Source organism: Rhagoletis pomonella, unplaced genomic scaffold (genome assembly GCF_013731165.1).
Source record: "Rhagoletis pomonella isolate Grant_MI unplaced genomic scaffold, Rhpom_1.0 Rhpom_scaffold_00011, whole genome shotgun sequence".
Lineage (NCBI taxonomy): Eukaryota > Metazoa > Arthropoda > Insecta > Diptera > Tephritidae > Rhagoletis > Rhagoletis pomonella.
The window spans coordinates 19,980,794-20,001,659 of NW_023458565.1; the positions used below are offsets into that span (position 1 = coordinate 19,980,794).

At 33.1% G+C, this 20,866-nt stretch overlaps 1 protein-coding gene and 1 long non-coding RNA gene across 3 annotated transcripts in view; one reads left to right on the top strand and one right to left on the bottom strand.

Annotated features, from left to right (window-relative positions):
• Window positions 1-20,866, top strand: part of LOC118746785 — a 253,271-nt gene that overhangs the window by 107,589 nt on the left and 124,816 nt on the right. The window lies entirely within an intron of this gene.
• The window catches only part of LOC118746786, a 76,458-nt gene that overhangs the window by 28,080 nt on the left and 27,512 nt on the right, over window positions 1-20,866 (bottom strand). The window contains exon 2 of the long non-coding RNA XR_004993891.1: window positions 15,764-15,792. This is a non-coding gene — a long non-coding RNA (uncharacterized LOC118746786). The remainder of the gene's footprint in view (window positions 1-15,763; window positions 15,793-20,866) is intronic.

The window sequence follows — 20,866 nt, forward strand, 5'->3', positions numbered from 1 at the left end:
TTATTCCGTTTAAACCAAACATGCAGCTTAATCTTAGCGCACAATACCAATACTTTCGTGTAGCGTTAACCACACTTTCCTCACAACAAATGCACGCACATACACGTACATACTTGCTCGCACAACTGTCACTGTAGGAAGGACATTTGTAAATGAAGTGGCTGTGCGACAATGGCGAGTGGCACTTAAATTGGAATGCAGAGTCGGCGAGCAAAAAACAAAAAACGCTTATGAATACATAAATAAGTGTACTACAACAGTTGTGCATGGCTAACACAACAACAACAAGAAAATAAAAATAATAATGAATGAAAAAACAAACAGCAAGTGAGATAAAGTGTTGAGAAAATGCAGAACAAAAACCACCGAAAGTAAAAAGGAATTAAATATCTACAACAGGCAGGATGGGTAGAGACATTTAATATTTATTTTTAGGAACTGAGAAAAGTTACTACGAAAATGTGTATTGCTTTGTAGTGGTGGTGGTATATATATACATACTCGTTTATATGTGTAGACGGCGAGGTGACAAAGGAGCGGAATTAAATGCCAAGTGCCAGTAAGGCCACAAATAAACTCACTTTTTCTAAGCATATATTTATACATACATATGTACATCCATATATATGTTCGTACATCCCGGTGTAGAGCAGCTACTTTAAAGGTAGTGTAGTTGTGGTATTTCGCGCATACATATATATTTTACCCTCAAAATGCCACTTAGGTGTAGGTACTTAGCGGATACTGCAGGTACAGTTAGCTGGTTTTTTTTTACTTTGGTTTTATTTAGTTTGTTGGTGATATAGCAATTTTATGGCTCACAACCATGCCATACCATACCATACCACATTCGCTGTGGCAACCACAATGCGGTGTCAAGCACTTTGCCACGTTCACGCAGCGACTTAATTAGTTTGTATTTATATATTATTTATGACTAGAGTAGAAAATATGAGTAAATACACGAGTGGTATTTTCAGCGTAGGTAATTAAGATTTACATACATAGATAGCTGAAACAAAGCCACACGTATTTGTAGCAAGTATATGCGGCCTTGCTTTGTGTGTGGAAGTGACCTTTTTATGCATTACGTAAGGTATTCGAAAATGTCACCTTTTAGTGAGGTCTTTCATGGACAACCAACAAGCAATCAACTATACGTACTTTTGGCACAGGTGGCGAAGAATTTCAAGAGGCTTATGGTTCCCCTATTTTTGGGTTTGCCGTTAGCAAAGGCTTGTGCCCAGCTTGTCCGCATAGAACTACGAGTATTTCCATAAATTATATATGGGCGCTGTTTTCGTGAGTATTCATATATTTTGTTATTCATAAAAGTATATCTTAAGTTCTCTGAGAAAATGTTTACACCTGAATTTCTCTCTGACCGGACGACTGGTTTCCAACTTGATCAAATATGGTCACAAGTCGGCTGTATAAATTTTACTACAAAATCTTAGTTCTGCTTACTGATGTCTTAGCATCTTAGCTCACGGTACGGGTAACATTTTCGTAAACCCAGCAGAAAATGTGTAACTGCTTCTTGTGTAGCGCAGCAGAAAATCTGTAATTGCCTCTTTTGTGTGCAAATGAATATTTATGGACTAGTTCAGGGCTATTTCAGCATCATTCAGGGACCAGTAAACGACAAGTTTAGGGCCACTTGGGAACTAGTTCGGCATCTTTTGGGAACTATTTAGGGACCAATTTAGGACTATTTCAGGACTGTTCCTGGAGTTGTTCGAGACTATTTCCAGACTAGTTCGTGATCATTTTAGGACCACTTGAGGCTTAGTTATGAACGGTTTGAGACTAGTTAAGCACTATTTAGGTTTCATTTCGGGCTCTAATTCAGAACCATTTCGCGACTGGTTACGGACAATTTTAGGACCATTTCAGGACTGTTTCAAGACCATTTTGGAATAACTCGCGACTATTTCAGGACCTGTTTTGGACTATTTCAGGCCTATTTCAAGAACATTTCGGGAAATTTCGAGACTAGTCTGGGATTATTTTTGGAATAGTAAAGTACTATTTCAAGACTTGTTTGAGATCCTTTCGGCTTAATTTCACTTTTTTTTCGAAAAAACTTCAGGACTACTTTGGGACGATTTTGGTCTTAGTCACGGATAATTTTGGGGCACTAGCCACGAAATTATCCTGATATAGTCCTGAAATATTGCCGAAGTGGTTTTGAAAAAGTCGTGTACCCTACCGACAAAAAGAATAATGAAATTAAAGCAAATTATTGTTTAATTTTTAACCTAACTTGTTTACGTATGTAACTGAGTCAATAGCCGTACACTGATGTTTACAAATCAAATTTTATGACCCGAATTTTTTATTTTTTTTTAATAGAAAGCGCTTTCCTATACTTAGAATTTTTAATATCCAAGAAGGAGAAGCCTCAAAAAATTGTGAAGAAGTCCAGGATAGATTTCGCATCAAAAACTATCAGAGTCGGACTGGTCTTTTCTTCACTTTTTCGTATCGCAAAACATCTTCCAACACACTCGCGGAATTCTCTACACTTATACACGCGTTCCTCGCTCCTAGGTCAACTCAGTCCAGCTTCAAACGATGCATTGATAATTTGTCACTCATCTACTATCAACATCTAAAGTCAAGATCACCAAGAAAAAAATTCCAGTTAATTTCTAAGAGCAAGCGACAAGAATCAGGCATGATCTGTTTGTAAACTTACGACGAACTGCGCTAAGACAGGAACGAACGATAGAGCTTAGTGCTCAAAAGCGCCTTCGGACGAAATACAGACAGACAAAGAGTTTTAGTTCGCATTGAAGTTCCACTCCACGGGGGTTAGCTTTCGATGCGTTCTCCTAGAAATAACATACATATGTATAAGAAAATTGTTGCAATAAAATATTAGCTTTTTCAAAAAAAAAATAAATAAAATAGAAAAAAATTTATGAAATTCAGTCTTTTTATTAAAATTGTTTGCATATGTCTTTAAACTGTATATATATACATACATATTTACATATGTAACCACAATTTCAATTTCATAAAAATCAAATTTATCGCAATGTCAATAAAAATCGAATAAATAAAAAGAACAGACACAGCTGGGTTAGTAGCAAACGAATTCGATAAATGAATAAATAAAAGATTTTTTTTTTTATAGGCAACCGCAATAAAATACACTTGCACGTGCATGCGTATCAGCCTGATTGACTTTTCAATGAAGCGTAAAAGAAAAGCCCACAGAAAATGTTAAGCAAAACGAAATTTGATGTGACACAACGACGATTATATCAGAGCAAACGCATTATGGCTTTGACAAACACATATGTACATTAGGGTGGTCCTTAAAAAAATTAAAATAATTTTGTTTTCCATCTAATACCCACAATCAATCTTGGAACAGTTGAAGATATCACATATAAATTTGTGTCTCGATTGGGATCGGTTAAGGCGTCTCGCACGGGGGGGCCAAAGTACAGATTCCTCCATAGTGACTCAAAAAATTAAAACTATTTTTTTTTTCATCTAATACTCAAAATCGATATTAAAATAGTTAAAGATGCCACTATGGACTCAAAAAATTAAAAAATGTTTTTTTTTTTTTAATTTAATACCCAAAATCGAGGATATCATCCGATTGGAGTCGGGATCAAAATTTATATGTTATATCTTCGACTATATTAGCATCGACGTAGGGGTTAAGGCTTAGGAAATCTGAGTAGTTTTTTGTCATTCCTCCCGTGCCCGCACAGTATGATTTTTGTAGCGTTTACCATAGAAGCAATATTTTGATATCAAACAAGGTGGTTTTGAGGGCTAATATAATTCCCGTATTCGGAAAAATTTGCTATTCAGACGTAGTTACTCCCTGATCTTAAAAAAAATTGGTCAATAATTGTGATTTCCAAAAAAACATTCCACAACCAACAGATTTCTTAAAAAAAAAAATTTTTTTATGTTTTATTATACTAATCCTATAGATTTTGGGACGAGAACGACAATTCCACTGTTTAAATAACGAAAGAAATGTTAACCCCTCCATTTAAAAAATGCATTTTTTTACTATTTGCTTGCACCTCTGCATCCTTCTCACAATTTTATATCACTCTGCTATTCAAGGTAATTGATTTGAAAGGTGGCAGAGCTCTGTAGGTGCTCTGAGAGGCAAATTATAAACATGCTGAAGTTCAACGTCTAAATTTCATTCGACATTTTTGTTAAATATAATTTATTTACTGTACTAAAACTGAATGGGCTATAAAACTACATTCCAAAAAAAAGAAAAAATTAGAAAAATTCGAAAATAAAAAATAAGGTGGTACGGTCTAATGTATGTACATAGTATTTACATACATACATATGTACATATGTTTGTTTGTAAAAAAGGCGCATGCCAGAATTTGTTAATTTTATTTCCATTTTAATGAACCAAATGCCACTGCATAATAAATAAGCAATTTAACAAATGTAAAAGTGACAAAGAGAGAGAGGATATGCTTTTGATAAAAGGTATGCGTGAGTGGTGGAAGCAAAAAAGCTTAATACAATTAAGACAAAAAGGATGTATGTTTGTTTGTTGATACTAATAAATACGAAAGGTTACGCATACGACATGTCATACATGTTCATTTTCATTATGTATATATGTATTTAGATTAGGGTGGTCCAAAAACAGTAAAGTCGGAATTGTAATGCTCTCTCCCCCTAAGATTGTACTATATCGAAATAAGTATACCTCTGTTTTTTTTTTTTTTTTTGAAATCAAAAAATATTTTATACCAACGATTTTTTATTGGTCACGCATTGCATTTTACTGGGTTTTTGTGATTTTTGGCGGACCTATAAATTTTACTTGCGATGAAAAAATGGTTTAATAGGCAAGCAGAATTTTTTGGTCTACAAATATTGGTCTTTAATAATCCTATACCATTTCTACGAAAAGTTGTTTTTTTCCCATATAAAAATACATAGAGAACTTTGAGTGCTTTGAGTGACCTCTAAATATTTTTTGATTTCAAAATAAAAACAAGTAAGAAAGTCTAAGTTCGGGCGGAGCCGAACATTAAATACCCGGCGCAAGTATTAAGTATATGTTTTCCACCTTTCCGAAAGCTACCGCTACATGATAAGCCGGGGTGTATACATTTTAAGTAAATTAGCGTCCTTAAATTTCGAAATATTGAAATTTAAAGCATATCTGAAATTTACCGTTATATGAAAAGCGGCCTCAATTTTAGTCCGATTTCAACAATTTTTAACGGTTTGCTTTTATGTGGCAAGCACAATAACCATACCGAGCTTGGTACAAATTGCTAGAACGGTTAGCGAGATACATATATGTGATCACAAGTGGGCGGTGCTACGCCCATTTTCCAAAATTTTGTCATAAACGTATTTCTTGGTAAAGAATTGTTGCAATCATCAATTTTGAATAAATTAGCTTCAATATTTACTGATTTATCGAAGATTTTGTAATTCTCGAAATTACCGTTATATGGGATGTGGGCGTGGTTATTGTCCGATTTTAGAAATTTTCGGCCATTTAGTAAGCTGTACTAAGGCCAACAACTGTGCCGAGTTTGGAAGAAATTTGTGTAGCGGTTACCAAGATATACACATGTAACCATAAGTGGGCGTGGCTACGCCTATTTGCCAAAATTTTGTAATATTCTTATTTTTCGTCTAAAACTCATTGCAAATATCAATTTTGAGTGAATTATCTTCAGTAGTTACTAAAATATCGCAGTTTTCGTTTTTCTGAAAATTACCGTTATATGGGAGGTAGGCGTGGTTATTGTCCGATTTTTAAAATTTTCAGCCATTTAGTAAGCTGTACTAAGGCCAACAACTGTGCCAAGTTTGGAAGAAATTGGTGCAGCGGTTACCAAGATATACACATGTAACCATAAGTGGGCGTGGCTACGCCCATTTTCCAAAAATTTATAATGTTCATGTTTTCCGTCTGAAACTCATTGTAAGTATCAATTTTGAGTGAATTATCTTCAGTAGTTACTAAAATATCGCAGTTTTCGTATTTCTTAAAATTACCGTTATATGGGAGGTAGGCGTGGTTATTATCCGATTTCGCCCATTTTCAATACCATCCGTCCCACGCCCAAAAGAAGTTCACGTACCAAGTTTCGTCAAGATATCTCAATTTTTACTCGAGTTATCCTGTGCACAGACGGACGGACGGACGGACGGACGGACGGACGGACGGACGGACAGACAGTCACCGCTTAATCGATTTCTCTTTTCATTCTGATCATTTATGTATACATTTGTCTATATCTATCTCGATTCGTTTTGCCTGTTACAAACAACCGTTATGTGAACAAAGTTATAATACCCTTGTGCACAAGTGCGCTCGGGTATAAAAACAGAAGTATACTTTTTTCGGTATAGAACAGTCCTAGAAGGTGAGAGCATAAAAATTCTAACTTTACCTTTTTACGTGCATTTTAGGACCACCCTAATGTAGATACATTTCAAAGTATGGCATCAATATAAAAGCCAAAAAGAGCACTACAGCTTTTATTCCATGTATGTGAACATGTAAGTTAGTTTTTGTCTACCACAAACTCAAAAAAAAAAAACTCAAAACAAAAAACACAAAAATAATGGCGGTAAAGCAAATTTGATTTTCCACCTCAGTGGTTTTCTTTCTGCAAAAAACATAACAAAGACCACTAACATGTGGTGGCGACACAAAACACAAACCACCAGATGCTTAGATAACTAACAGTCTGTGCTTTGCTGCTGCAGGGTCATTGAATTTGACAGGCATCAAAAAGTGCTGAAACCACAACAACAACATCCCAGTCACGAAGTTTTTTTTGCTTTCGTAAACACAGTTAAAAAGGAAGCTCTTTCCTTCGCTGCCGCATGCCTACGTACATATTTTCTTACATTTTGTAGGCTCATAAAAATTAAATTAGCTCGCACCGACATACATACACATACACACACACACGCGCATACACTTAATTACATGCTACTACATGCATATGCTGGCGTTTTATTGCTAACAGCTTAGAAACGTACGCAGAATTTAAAGAGGAAGCATATTGCGTGTATTGGGAAATTTGACGGTACCCCGATTTGAATAAGTGTATATGTACATACATATGTGTGCATAAGTGGCCGACTAATTCCTGCATGTGCTCAACGCACTGTCGGCTTGCCGCTTCAGTTATTTACTTGGTAGAACAGCGGGGTTTTATTTGACTTTGGCTGGCGGTGTGCGATGTATTTGCAAAGTTGTGGTTTTAATTTTATTTTCCTTGTATCTAATTGAGTTGCACATTTGGCAAAAGTTTTAGTTTCGCCTCTTTTACGAGCTAATATAATTCTAAAATAGCTGAATTATATACCAAAGTGACAGATTTAAATCGAATCGTTATTCTAGCTGCGAAATGGCAGTCTCATTTTTTTCATTCAGTGAGCTAAAAGAACTGAAAGTCATACAACTCTACTAGAAAGAATGAATTTTTGGTTTTAAAGAATTCCTTCTAACGCTCATTATAAGAACAAGTGTTAGTAGTTTTCATTGAGAAAGAATCTGTGTGGAATCATACAACTACCAAAAGGTTTATTCATCCCCATACATAATCCACCTTGTTCTATGTAGTCTGGAACCAAAGATTCCGAGATGAGTAAAACCATAGCCAGTACCTTTGCCAAGCAAAAGAATGTAAACAAAACGATTTATGTTTCGCTCCTTGGCGAGCATCGTTAGATCGTTTTCTTACACATGAAGAGCGTATACCAGCTACGCCCACGTACATACATATGCTTCCCATATATGTGATGTATGTTTGGATTCATGTATGTATAAATATATATATATGTATACGTATATATATGTATGTAGGCATACCAAACGCAACAATGAGTGTAATTGCAAAAACAAATTATGTAATTTTTATTTTTTGTAATTAACAAGTTATTTTTTTGTTTTCATGAATGGTTTTTAATGTTTATCATCTACTTTGATAATAAAACGTTGTTGTTATTTTAAGAGGTAATTAAAATACGATATCCTAATATGTAGATAAATCAGAAAAGTCAAGAGTTTCCTTTGATTGAGTTTCGGTTGTGTTTTGCTCTCTGTAATGAGTGAAACGAAACAAAACAATACGATTCATTTCGTTTACTTTCGAACTCTGGTTTATTATAACGCTGTTGAATAAAGTAAATTTGAAGAAATATTTTAATAAAAAGGAAACATTTTAAATATAATACTTTGTTTCAGACTATTTTATTAAAAATTTCACTGTATTTAATATTTGTTTGTATTAACTAGAAATATCTTAAATTCTTCCCCTTAAGAATGTATATCAATGTCCAATTCATGCAGTAAGTATTTATGAGCGACTTAACACTTCAATCGAGGGCACTTGACATTATTGTCCCAAATGTGAATTTATATATAAAAATATGTTACTCATACACCACGTACCTACGAGCAAACAAATAAATAACAATTGTATCTATGCGAAAAACATCCGCTCCTACCATACGGAATAGATAACAACAATGCGTAGCAACCAGTTGAATTGCCAATTCATCATGGTCGACCACAAAGTGACATAAATTATGGATATAGCTGACGCTGCAAAACACACACAGACACACACGCACACATATGTATGTATGGACAAATACCAATTTACGCCTATAATAAATGAAAGCAACAAATTAAAAATTAGCCATAAAAGCAAAATACAAATACGAAATACGGCAAAGGGCCGAAAGGCAAAAGAGAACCAAAAAAATACACCCAAAACGAACATAAAATTGATAAATGTGTCGATAAGAATTAATGCCAAATATCAACGCATTCGATAGACCAGAGCCGACAAGCGTTGCCTGTAGCGCCGGACTGCTGGCACAGCAGGACATTTGTCTGGTCGCACGTGTTGTTTTTTTTTTTTTTTTGTTTGCTGAAAGCCTTTAAACTGTTGAAACTGTGCCAACCAAAGTGAAAAGTAAGTGAGAAGAAAATCAAGATTTATGTACGAAAGGCGGATTAAGCGACGCATTTACACCACCAACAGATAGCGGCGTCGCAAGAACACAGTCGTATATATATACATAAATACATATACATTTGGCATTCACATACATATGTACGTATGTGAATATAATTTCGTATGGACGTACGTACCATTGCAAGCAAAAGCGTTTGAAGGAAAATTAAACCAAAGAAGCGGTAACTAAATTTTGCTTTTAAATACACAAGTGCATGTGAGTAAGTACGCCTTACATATGTATGTATGTATGTGTTTAATTTAACACACATATGTACCTACGTCCATTCACACTCAACCGTATGGGTGTGTCACGCAAAGATATTCGTTGTAAGTCGGGCAAGAACTTCCGAGTCATTAACCCGTTAATGTGTAAACGACTGCAAGTGATGCGTTTGTATAGCCACAAAATAACAGGAAAAGGATGTTTTACTTCCATGGAAAGTGTGCAAATGAAAAGGAGAAAAAAAAACAACTCACACACACACAGCGACACGATATTAGTGTTACAATAGGATATAATAAGAAGAAAGAGTAAAAAAGCTTCAATATTGAATTTTATTTGCGGTCCAAAATGCCAAACATATTTTGCAAACTCAGACTGATTTTCCGATGCAGTACTTCCCGCCTATATGGGCATATAATTTTACTATATCGTCTACATTTTACTGCCGCACAGTGTACAAGGAAATGTGTATAAAAGGGAATTTTATATACCACAAGCCTGAGAAATGAGCGAGAAGTCTACTAAAGCAACAGTGTGTGAAAATTTTTATAAGGCTATTAAAGCGTAGCAACTCAAACGTGAAAACGTATGGTTAATAGGTACATAACTGATACAACCACATACATATGAAGTAAAGGGGAATGGAATGCAAGACACAGATAAGAGTACAGTCTGACAAGGGCTTAGTATTTTTATTTTTTATGCGTCAAAGGAATAGACGAGCCAACTTCGTTCCGAGACGCTTACTATGGCATACTATAAATATTTATATATATGAATGTGTAAACCCTGCAGGAAAATCCCGAGCTAATGAATGAAAGTTCTAGTTCCGTACTAGTTCTTTATCGCCATATAAGAACCAGATAGTATATACTAAGATCCCCATCAGTTCAAAAGCAACGAAATGTTGTACTTTTACGTAAATATTTTATTGTAGTTCTTGGAACTACCTATCGCTAGCTAAGGGTGAAAAGTTAGGAAGTCCATTTCTCAGAAATTATATTTTGCTGAAATAAGTAAGAACAAATAAAAATGGATCAGGTTCTAAAAGATCGAACTATCTTAAACCATTTCTATTCGGCAATAAGCAACCGTGCTCCGGTTAAAAATAGTTACAGAAATGTGAAAAGTACCAAAGAATAAAAACACTTTTTATTGGAAATCTATGTCGAAGGTGACGAATTTAGAGCTGGTTCGGAGCTATAGAAAAAGGGATGTAGAACGAACTAGATGCCATCTGTCGAATTTAGAACTAGTTCGGAACTATCAAAAAATGGAAGCAGCATGGGTATTATTTACTTTAAATAAAAAAAATTTGGCGGTTTTTTTGTTCAAATACGCTTTTATTCTGTAATTCACAGATGCTTTTTCGTAGTTTGGTAATACAAAGAAAAAGATTTTATTAGCATTTTAACGTCTAAGTACCTTCTGCAATCTAGCCAATATTTAACAGCAAGCACCGCTGCACAGTGGTTCAAAACTGGCATTTACTGTTTATAATTCATTGAAGCATTCATTGTTCACTCAATTTTATTTTTTTTAACGAAGACTTTTCAGGTGACCAGTTGAGCCCGATTTTAGAATTTTTATTTGCTTATATTGAATTTTTTATAGCAGAAGACAGGAAAGTAGCAATTTTGAAAAAAAGAGATTCTCCTGTTACAGTTAATACATGTTACATAATTAAACCTAGTTAAAAACAATTGTATATTTCCCCCAAAACGAAAAAAAAAAATAAAAATTTCACCAAAATCAAAATTTTATTTTTTTAGTTTATAGATACATTTTGGGTATGCAGTTTTATAGATCAAACGAAAAGAAAAAATCATAAGAAAGATTTTAAATGTTTTAAAAAAATTTCACCAAAATTAAAAATTGTTTGCTTTGAGTTTTTAGAAAAAATTTGGGTATGCAGTTTTATAGATGTATTTTTAGTATACTAAAGTGCAAGTTTCAAGTGACTAAAAATTTGCATTGATTTTTAATAATATATTTGATTAGAATATAAACGAGGCGATACAAAGAGAACATTTTTATTCTCAATTTAGCATGCAGATGTGCCTGAAAAATATGTAAATTAAAAATAAACGCGAACTCTTAGCTGCTGGCAAATTGCGCTTTACTATACTAAAATTTAATGATCTATAAAACTGTACATGCAAAATTTTTCATAAAACTCAAAACAAAAATTTTTTAGTTTTGGTGAAATTTTTTTATAACAATTAAAATCTATAGGCAACTAGATGTACAGCGTACTAGAATCCATGTGTCGGCACTAGTGCATTTCCCTACAGGGTAAGTACGTATCTACATCTCTAATCCACCTAGGTACATAAGTACAATTGCTTGCCTACCTACCTGTAGATATACAAATATATTTACTTGCAAAAAAGTTCATCGTACTTCCGAGTTAGCATAGCTCTTTCACAGTACATAGTAGCACTCGCGTGTGCAATAAATTGATAATGATTGCTAGTGCTGGCAGAAAAACTTTAGTAAGACTACATAGAAGTCATAAAAAAGTAACATAGAGCCAAATATTAAACCTTTGTAGTACAGGGAACTCTGAGAAAAGAAAAAATCTTATATATTATTTCTCTAAGGTGTTTTTTTGTTAGTCTCCCTTTTTCCACTTTTCTATGTAAACAATTCCACTAATGAGGTATCATTTGAAAATTCGGAGGTCCCCTGAGTGGTTATTGGGTAATATTAATGGTCACAACACCTCTGACGTCAAGAAATTTTTAATTTAATTTTTGTTTTTAATTTACCATATTTAAGCCACACTAAAGGTATTTTGTACTGAAGCACTATTGGGACGATGGGTACATTTTTTCAGATTTGTAAATTTTTTATATTGGGCTATTGGTGCAAGATAAAAAACTTTGGACGAATTTTTTTTTTTGTATTCACACAATACAGCAAACTTCTAAAATTTCTAAATTTTTTTTTAACAAATTCTTTTTCGGGATTGGGATAATAAAAAATACGTATGCATTCACGCGATTGGGATACGGCTTACACCAAATTTAGGGCAAATGCGCAATCGTGTGACACTGCTTTAAGCAATCTTGAAATGCTTATTTTTTAAATTGTAAAGTTGCATCTAAATTTTCAACCTTTCAATCAGATTTTTTTAAAGGGCAAGTTTAAGTTGCTAAAAAATTGCGTTGATTCTGGAAATTTAGATGCAACTTTGCAATTAAATAAAAGATAGTTTAATCAAGATTTGACAACGAAATTGAGTTTCTCGGTTGAAAATTTATAAGAAAAGTCCATAAAACCAAAATTTTTTGTTGAAGCAGGCCATCAAAATCTTCATTTTTTCGAAAGTCTATTTTTCGTCGAAATTCTTTGGGAATTGAATATAATGATTAAAAAATTTCAACATTTTTTTCTTGTAGGCCATCAGCTTTCGAACTCATATTTTTCAATATAAAAGATCTTATTCCTATCGAGAGATTTACGATCCATCGTGTCCATCGACACTTCCAAATCGTACGTTGTGCGTCGTCAAGGTTTAATTTGGCGCAGGTTAGAATTAGTAAAACTTTGGACTGGAACCACGTGGGTCATCTGCTCAAGAGAATTTACACTCCTAGTTTGGTTTCGCGTCAACGGACACCGGCGCTTGGTCTACATATGGACAGGGCACTGTTCGATTGGCAACGACTCTATGAGACTACATTTCGAACCGAGAATGAAGGGATGGAACCCTCTTAGTAATCTATCCAGTTGATGCGAGACCGTAGGTTTTAGTACCTTGAACTGCATTTTTCTGCCAGCCTTGAAGAGCTTCCGAGGCTTGTATCTGTTGCCTAGAACTTTTCATTATTGGCACTGAGAACTTTACAATTAACTTATCGGCTACCTTACGTAGTTGTGCGTGCGTGTGTTTCTAGATGTGGAAATGTGTTTCCGTATGGAAGTACGAAGTCTTCTTGCATTGTCTCCTATCTTTATGTAGCCAAAGAATTTAAAATGCCTACTCAATTTTTTTGTCATGGAGACCAAACAAAAGCTTGATTTAAGTTCAGATGTGATGTTGCATACTAATCCTTAAATAGATTTGACAAAAAGCTACTATTTAGATAATTTGTCGATTTTTTGAGTTTCCTATTTCGATTTCGATTGTAAATCTTTTTTATTATGTTATGTTATGCTTGGAGTATTTCATTTAATCTTTGCATTCACATAATAATTCCTTACGATTTGCAATTGTTTGCTTACACGCAGCTTGAATACAAAGTAGGTAAACAGATGAATATTATTGATAATAGCTATTTTTGTATGTGTATCTACAACGAAGCATACATTGTATCTGGGTAAATTTATAGAGACGTGGTGCGTGGATATACTTATGTATGTGTATAAAGTATTACACACATACTAACAAAAAACAAATATAATATTCCCTCACAAAAAGTGTATCTAAGTAAATTTCTTTATGGCACAATTACTGTTATTTTTTGTATTTTCGAAACAAATATCCGGCTTGCCTGTTTTAGACAGACACAAAATTCTATCACGCCTTCCAAACAGATCCATTTACATATGTGTTTGTTCACATACCATACTCAAATACATACATACATATATATATATATATATATATGTGTTTGCCATTAAGTGCATCGACACGCACGCTCGAATGCCGCTTTGTTTTTATTTGCCCTACGCAGCGGCTGCGGCTAACAACTACATAAATATGTACAAGCGCGCGTTTCACAAACACCTGCACACACACACTCGCTTAAGTATGAAAGCAAACTTGTAATAGCGTGCGTATAATAACATGTTTTTGGGTTTGAAAACAACTGCAAAGGCTGGCAAGTACATAGTCGAGGGCAATTGCCTCATAAATTTGCATATGAGTACACAATGTGCGCGGCACACACATACCACGGCTAAAGGCAAGCAGAGCATACATACATATGTACACCTAAACATACTGCATACGTACATACATATACACGTATCCTTAAATGTATGGAACGTATCTAACATGCGTGCGCTCAAATAGCCACATAAATATGTATACAAATTGGTAATTGTACGTTGGTTGATTTTACATATATACATACAAATGTATGAACGTGTGTATTATGGTAATGCGGTAATGCGGTAATGTTGTCGATATCGACATTATCCTTAAATGGTAAACACGCTAACATAGCTGGCCGATTTTTACCAGCAAGTAAACTGGCAAATCGTCTGCGGCAGTTGGAGCTTGACACCATCGATACGCTGATACTGATATAGTAGAAAGGCGTTTAAGTATATTCACAGCTTAGGAAGAGACTCGGTTGATTGAGGTAACTAGCATGGAATATGTATTGATATTGTATCGATAAAAATATATTTTGTGGCTGATAATCAAAGGTTCAGCGATTTTTATTTAAATAATAAAACATATTAAATGTATTGGTCGCCTTAAGTTTTGAGTTTTGAAATGATACTAACATGGCATAACTTGGAATAAACTTTTAACCTGCAACTTTATTATTCATGCAGGTAAGAAAAATATTCGGCTCACATACCAGACCTAAAAACTATTTACCGGCAATTAAGTCCTAAAATAAGCTTATAAAAACAAAAGCTAAATTTCTGAGCTACCCAGGTTCAATTACACTATACATGCCCATACATGGCATATGAGTAACATTCTTCCCAGCTCATATTTTCTACGAAAAAATCATTGCGCATTTTTACTACACCATTCAGAACTTTATTTAGCCATCGAATTTCTTCGTTAGTAGTAGCTTGATGTTTTTGTGAAAGAACAGGCTTTATTACCAACTAGCAAACGCCTAAAACGGCTTGTACAGCTAAAATTATTAGGTTAGGTTTAAGCGAATGAAAAGTCCTTCTGCACTCATAGGAAAAGGATAATAGCGCTGAGATACCATATTGTATATGAACTAATATCTTTCGATGCTATACTATATATATATATATATATATATATATATATCATACATACCATAGAATTTGACACCAAATTTGAAAGTCATGTGACTAGTAGTTCCCAAGTTATAGCTGATTAAATATTTTCGCCCCTTTTTTAAAAACTCAAGTATTTTTTGCGATGTTATAAAGGGCAAAATATTGTCGTAGAATACAGTTATGAATGTTACTTTTCATCGTAGGGCCTCCTGGACAGAATCCTGTATTATTTTTAATTTTCGAACTTTTTTGAAAAAGTCCAACAATAACTGAAAAATCCGGACTTTTATTTGTTTAGTCCAGTAATCACAGTTAAACTTGGCCAAATATTTGTTAAGACCGAAATAAAAGTCCTTTCCAAATAATAAACAAACCGCTTATCGAAATTAAAAAAAAAAAATTATATCAAATGAATGAGGACTGAAATAGTTTTTCTCGTTTATATATTTCAGTTTGGAAAACCCACGGACAGTAGAATATTCATTTAATTTTTTAATTCATTCAATTATACACATAAGTATATTGTTTTTTTTTTGAGTATACATACATAGATATTAAATTAAATAATGTTTTTTACCTTTATTTATTGACTTGATCGCCGAAAATCTGAAAAAGTATAGAAAAGAAATTTTGCTTAGTACATATATATATATATATATATATAAATAAAATATAAATAAAATATCATTTTCCAAAAAAAGTGCACCAAAATGGCGCTTTTATGCGCTACTCAATTCCTGAGTGTCAACTTGGGTAGCGCCTGAAACCAACCAACCCACAGCTGCATAATTTTAAGACCGCCGCATATTAAATAACAAGTTTTGACTATTGGTTTTAACACTATTTAATTTCAATTATTTTCTTATAAAAAAAATCCTTTTTCTATAACAAACGCCACAAAAATCTACATTTCAAACCTTATACAAAAATTATAAAAATTTAGCGAATTTTCACCAGAATATTGCACATCTTTTAAAGAATGTTTGGAAAAGTTTTGCGTTTGCAGTTTTATAGCCCATGCAACTTTAGTATAATAAAGTGCGAGTTTCATGATCTGCCGTTGATTTCGCAATTTCTTTTATTGACGGTGCAGTTCATTTTTTTCCATATAAAAAAATTATCGAACATATTTTGTAAGGAAGAAAATGGGTGCACCGTCAACATAAAAACTTGCCAACGGTATTAGACTAAAATTGCATGGGCTATAAAACTGTATACGCGAAACTATTAGAAAAGTTCTTAATAAAAAAGTGTAAAAGTATGGTGAAAATTCGCTGAATTTTTATAGTTTTTGCACAAAGTTTGTAATTTGGATTTGTACCATACAAATTACATTACAAATATTGTTTATTATAAAATGAACTATATTTTTATATTACATTACAAATATTGTTTATTATAAAATGAACTATATTTTTATAAGAAAATATTTTAAATTAAAAAGTATGCGAATAAACAGCCAAAACTTGTTAATATGTGGCGGTCTTAAAATTATGCATTTGAGTGCACATTATATTTTACTTTGAAATCAAAAAATATTTAGTTGTCGCTCAAAGCGCGCAAAATTTTCCATGTATTTTATATGGGGAAAACCCAACTTTTCCTAGAAATGGTATAGAATTCTTAAAAATCAATATTTTTCTATCGAAAAACTCTGTTTATCTGTGGAAGACTCCCAATACCCAATTGTTTATTTAACCATTTTTATTGCAACTATATTTTATAGGTCTACCAAAAACCCACAAAACCCCGAAAAATGCAAAAGGGGGACAAATAAAATATTGCTAGTGTTAAAAAATGGTTAAATAAATAATTGGGTATTAATATTGAAAGTCTCCTGAAGAGAACCAGAGTTTTCCGTTCAAAAAATATTGATTTTCAAGAATTCTATACCATTTCTATGAATAGTTGTTTTTTCCATATAAAAATACATGGAAAACTTTGTGCGCTTTGAGCGACCTCTAAATATTTTTTGATTTTAATATACAACAAGTAATTTTTAGCAAAAAAAAACCGACTTCAACTCTCATATAAAATATATATATGTATATATATATATATATATATATATATATATATATCTCATGATCCACTGATCGGATCTTAACCAGATTAGTATGGGACCACCTCTGAGACACTACCTTTCCGATGCAATTATCGAAATCGGTTGACGTGGTCCAAAATTATGAGGTAACATACATAAAAAAAAAATATATATAAAAAAAAATATTAAAATATTCCGACGAACTGATAACCTCCTCCTTTTTTGGAAGTCGGTTAAAAATAGTGGTATACCTTTTTTCGATATAGAACAATCCTAGGGGGTGAGAGCATTACAATTCCGTATTTACTGTTTTTGGACAACCCTAGTGTACATATATAATAAATTCAAAATTTTTGGACGTGGATACAGAAAAAAAAACGAATCCCTAAAAAAAATATTTTCTATTTGGTAGGTAGCTCTTAGATAACGGGATTTTTATTATTCCATCTTTGCAGAATCGCTGCTTTTTATTTTTTTTCTTTCAAGAACAATCGTTAAATTTGTACTTTTATTTTTTCTATTCAACAATTTTATTGGGCTTGAGGCCGTTTTTAATGAACATTTTTGCGGAGAAAACCAATAATTTACATTTTGGTAGAAGTTCGGTAGAAGTGTTTCGGTAAAATTTAATCGTTATTTTGTGGTTATTTTTTTTATAGAGAATGAGCTATCTTTTATGGAATGATTCAAAAGATATCTCAATTATTCCCAATTTTTTATGGAATGGTTTTTCAAACTAAGTAAAAAAAAAAAAATAAAAAAATAAATAAATAAAGTTGAATGAAAAATCTTCTCGTCGCAAATATTATTCATTTTAATTCGCTGTCAAAAATATTTATATTAACATGAAAATTAAAAAAAAATCACGTTGTTTGTTGGTTTATGTGATGGCTCCCCATACGTTTTATTAAGATTGCCGTGAATATTAAAATAATTTAGGAGCTAATAAAAATTTCCACCATTTATATCAGAAGATATCTATGGTAAGAAAAACTTTTAGAGAATTTTTTTTTCAGAGGTTGTTTTTATGGCGAAAAACTATCTATCATTTAGGCCTAATATATGTATGTGGAGGAATATCCAACTATTACGTAAGTTTACATGCCTTTCTAAGATCTTATGAGTTGTTAGTATATACCTTGTGTTCACAAGTACATATATATCTGCACATTTATGTATATCTAAGCACGCGTGCCAAGAAACCGTCTTAAATCATGTGGCCCTAACAAGTTATAACACAGCGCTAATACCGAACAAAAGGTTGAACGATTTTAGTTGTAGTCGCATACAAAATTAAATAAGAATATGTAAATATACCTACATATGTATGTATGTACATACATACACATGTGTGTATCACTTGTTTCTTTCGCTTACATTTCGATCATCATTGGCATCATACTTACATCGGCATTTGTTCAACACTTCTTTATTTCTATCAACAATTTTATTTGAAAGGCTTTTTTGATTTGTCATAAAAACCAATTGAAGCACTACAGCTGCGATAACGATGGATGATGCGTTGGGAATGATTGCTGCTTTGTCATAAAAGCCAACTGTCTTTTCACACACACAAAGCTCACCGAAGCAATCGAAGTAGTCAAGTGAGCGTGCTTTTATTTGTTTAGGAGTAGGAGTACATACTTATTGTTATAAATAAGCTTGCGGTGTTGCGTCTTTTATGTATTTGAATGCTTGCAGAGAGTTTACGCACGTGTTGGTGGGAGAATAAGACCAAATACAGTAAGTACATACGTATGATAGTGCTTGTATTGTATCGATTTTTTACTTAAGTTATTCGTTGAAATTATACTCCACTGCATGATTGCGAAATCAATGCTTTTTTTATATCTGCCACACGCATATACACACACACAACTAGCAGTTTGCATATGTATCGTATTTGCTAGCTGAAAAACTGCTGTCGCCGTTTTGGGACATCCATGGCGTATGAGTTATTTTTAACTAATTTTGATTTATCGACAAGCCGTTCTGACAACAGCAATGCCGAAGGAAATTTGCTTACACATTGAGGTCACGCGCCTTGGGTATATGCTAATGTGACTTTTCTGCGCCACGTTGGCGCACAGTGATGAGGGTTGCACAAATGTGACAGTTGAGCCAGGTGAATGTAGCTGTGGGAGTTGTTGGTTTTTTTTTTTATTCAGCTAAATAGCTATCTATTTTAATTTTAAATGTTTGTTGGTTTTAGTTGGGCATATAGTTTTCGATGTATGTAAATATTTGTTGACTCAGGTTTCCCCAAATGAAAACATTTTAGAAATACAGAAGATGAAAATTAGAACGCTGTACACACGCTTCATGAAATTTGCGATAGCCTTCAAGGCAACCCACACACATTTTTAATTTCGCTTTTTATTTTGTTTTCAAAGTAGTTAGATAAGCTCTAATATGCTAAACGTGGAATAGTTGCTGGTTTTCAGAGGCACAAAAAAAAAAAAAAAAAAATATTTTTATTGAAATATAATTTAATATAAAATCTATTAAAACTAAACGCTTGGAATATGAAATGCTGTTCGTTAGCTTTTAGGGAGGAATCAATCATAAGGTTGGTTTATATACGATTTTATGTATGGTTTTTTTCGATAAATACTATATATTATTAGGGCGGGTCAATGGGCGTACAGAATAGAAGGATTCTAAGTGTAATGCTAAGCAAGTTTGCCCATGAACCTAAAATGAGTTTGCAGTTTGCCAAATTGCGAAAATAAGTTTCAAAGAAAATGTGAAAATTTTCACTGTTCCGCACTCTGGTGGAAGTTTGAAGAAAAATATAAGGGCAGAAATAGATTCCTCATACCAAGAAACCCCTTATAGAATATCTTTTTTAAAAAATTTAAGCACTTCTATAAGACACTACAGAAAAATGCTAAGAAACTTATTTTCGAAACTTGAAAGACTCCAAATTAAAATTACGAGTTTAATCTTGCTCTTCTATGCACGCATTGTCGAAAAAATCTGCCATACAAACTAATATATATCGTTAAAAATTTTGTTAGGAAGATTGTTCATAATTATTTTACTATAGAATTTATGTAAATATAGTCCATACTAGATTAGCGTTCGATAGATGAAATCATAAATACGTCGCCGAGGATTTCAATAATAATATCGGTTCTTTGTTATATAGAGTACACTAACTATGCAGCAATTTCAGGATCTTTGTTGTGGTCGGCATGATTTCTACTCAGTATGAAGGTGCTAGGCCCATATGGCAACACACACAATGAAATTCTCCATAAGCCATATATACACCACTTTTAGATAGGTAAGTCATGAAGATTAATTTAATGAAAAGTATAGCGCCAAAATAACTCAACAGATCAAGATTAAATTTGTATTTTAATCAATGGTAATAGACTTTGAGCATAGTTATCCGAAAAGAGCCCAACACTTTTTTTAACCATACGCTCCACCGTGGTTAAAAAGCTTCATATTAGGACCCTGAGAAAGGTCTGGAGACCTTGCATGAGCTTTGAAATAGTACATTGTTCTTTAAAAACCTATAATGTTAAATGAAATTAAATTTTTCCTTGAGCTATAAATTACATATCGAAAAATTAAAGAACTCCATTTTTGTACATCATTCCATTAACAAAGACTAAGTTACCAAAG